This window comes from Gavialis gangeticus, unplaced genomic scaffold (assembly GCF_001723915.1).
Source record: "Gavialis gangeticus isolate Ggan-Ray unplaced genomic scaffold, GavGan_comp1, whole genome shotgun sequence".
Classification (NCBI taxonomy): domain Eukaryota; kingdom Metazoa; phylum Chordata; order Crocodylia; family Gavialidae; genus Gavialis; species Gavialis gangeticus.
In genome coordinates, this window is record NW_017729033.1 from 6,471,242 (window position 1) to 6,474,142 (window position 2,901).

Consider the following 2,901-nt stretch of genomic DNA (forward strand, 5'->3'; position numbering starts at 1 on the left):
TACAAGGTCCCTTCCGACCTGACTTCTATGATTCTATGAACCCTACCACAGGGAGCAATGCAGAGCTAATCCACTTTTGTTCCCTTTCCAGAGCTCATCTCCTATGTCACCCCTAAAAATGGCAATAGTGGGCACCCAACCAGCTTGCACCAGTTTGAAGAGTGAATACAGGGTGAGATATCTTCTTCTAACAGAGATCCAGGGGTGAAGCTGGGAGAAGATGCAGCAAGGATGCCCCCAGGCAGGGGAAGACCACACATTATGGGCTAGCTGCTGGGGAGTAGGCAGCCAGGGACCCATAGGTGGCAAGAGCCTATTGCAGAGCTAGCTTCTCAGCAATAGGGTAGTAGGGAAGAGCCTTGGCTAGGTATCAAGGGCGCTACTACAGTTCGGCCACAGAAATGGCAGTAAGCCACTCCGGAGGCTGAGGGGGCACATCTGCAACCAGGCAGAAGAGCACTGGACTGGAATGGCAGGAGCCCAAGGGATATAAGCCTGGGTCCCTGAGCCCAAGGGGCAGTGCAACCCTGCATGCTGCAGGGAGAGGAGCTCCTGCCCGCTCAGGCTGGTGGGGAGTGGGAGCTGCAGGCGTGTTGGGCACTCCCAGGGCTGAGAAAGCCAGCGAGTGGGTTGCTAGTGGTTCGATGACCCGGGGGGGGGGACTTTAGGAGTTTCAGTTTGAGGCAGTGGCTTGCATTTTTGTTTTAATTTTAACCGGATGTGGTTGTAGAGATAGGAAGGAGGCCCCAGGGTTGCCTGAGGAGCACACCAGGTTTGAGCCCTGCTAGGGGCAGGGGCATGAGACCGAAGCAGGCTGAGGCTGAGAGTGAGGCCTGACCCTGAGAGTGAGGCAGAGGCAGGCTGAGGCCAAGAAGGCTAGGGCCTGATCCTGAGAGCCAAGCGGGCCAAAGCGGGCCAAAGCCCGAGTCCAGAAGTGGAAAACAAGGTGGCCAGGGACTGACAAAAAGCTGAGATGGAAAAGCCCAGGCTAGAGCAAGGGGCCTAGGCTACCAGGCAACAGTCAGTGTAACCTGTAGGATAAGACTACGAAGGCCAAACCTATATGGGTAGGCAAACAGCAACCAAGTGACATCTACCAGGCGTGGGCATGGCTATGGGGGCAGCAGGAGGCCGCGATTAAGAGCCCTAAGGCTTAAATAAGGGCCATTCAGGCCATAGGTGGTGACCACTAGCTCACAGTGCCAGCCGGGCACCAGTAGGTGCACCAGGGCTGAACGTTATACTCACAGAGAACAGAGTAGTTTGGAGTTAGCAAGCCAAGGGCCTAGAGATGCTGAGGGGTCAGTTAGACTGGTAGAGGACCATGAGAGCCCTCCAGGTCTCAGGAGCAGCCTCCCAATTAATAACAAAGGTCCATCAAAGCACGGCAGGTGAAACGAACAGGGGAGATTATATAGAGGACCTGGAGTGCGGGATCAGAGTGGCCTGAGGGCTGCCCCTGCCGCTCCAGGGCCCGTCCTGTCACACACCTGCTTGTCATCATGGTTGTTTGTAAGTCAAGTTGCATTGCATTATATGAATGCCCAGGCAATCCTGTGCTGCCAGTGCCTATGCCCCTTGCCTATGTCAAGCATGCATAGATGGGGGAGCAACCAAGAAGGGCCATGCAGCCGTGTGAAATCCAAACTGTGTGTCCGGGCTGAACACTGCATTGGAGTTGTACCTCTCTGTGAATGCCCTTTAGGGGTGGGACGGTGAAATAGGATGCAGCCCTGAATTTAGATTCTCCCTAAGATAACTGAAAAGCATTTGGCCCAGGCTTTCCAGTCATTAAGTTGGGGGGGGGCGGGGGACGAGGGGTAGGTTTGATTTATGGTTCTGATCCTGAGTAGGAATAATTATTAAAATCAAGAGAGGTAGAAACCTGTTGTAAGAGAGAAAACCAGAGACTGCAAAACTCTGAAACTGAACTCTTGCAGGCCCTTTTAACATGTTTTTTTGTGTGACTAAGGGTCCTGTCAAGGTCCCCAGAGATGCCGATAGGCAGGTAGTGGGATTTTAGAAGTACCTAGGCATCTAACTCGTGGTCAACACAGGACTAAAATGCACCATAAAACAGGAGGCTTAAAAGGAGTTATCTGAAGGAGAATAGGAGGGGTCACTTTTATTGACAGAGAAGCTGCCATAGGGATGGGGGTGTAAGGTGAGAAAGGGGGATGGGGTAGGGTGTGAACTGCATTGATGAGGACAGCAGTCAGAGATAACACTGGTTAGACCTCTCTGGATAACGCTGGATAACTCCTGGCCAAGGGACTAAAGTCCAAGAAGTCCTTTCCACCTGTAAGTTCTGTGCTGCGCATCCCCCAAGCAGCTTTCAAATGCCAGTTTCCTACGGGAAGGTTCAAAGTACGGAGATGTGGGAGGACAAAACTCCCTTTAAATGTCATGGTCAGAAAACAAACCACAGGCTTATTTTTGACCTAAAAATGATTCTTCTGGGGCTCAAAAGCAGAAGTACACCATAGCTTTTTGTCTGCTGCTTGCTAGGAGGAGCACATTGGCAGGAACCTAAAGGTCAAAGCACAATGAAACACTGCTTCAGACTATAACAACAACAATGATGCATTGCTTTTCTATGGTGCTTTTCATCCTCGAAGCATGTTACTAGTCCACTGTTCCTTGCAGCGCCCTGGTGAGGAAAGCAGAGCAAGCAGATGTGATGCGATGTTGGAAAGAGCTCCACAGCTACAGCTGGGACTCTAATTTTTAAGAGAACTCAGGTCTTATTCAGGCTTCAAAATAAATGGCCAGGTTTTCCAAAGAACCAAGTAGCACCTCAGGTGTGCCCAGATAAATACTCCTTCCTCTGATAGAAGGGGGGTCGTTAGCTGACCGGTGTGCTGTAGGTGAAACTGCAGACTACTTACAGTTCCCCACCCC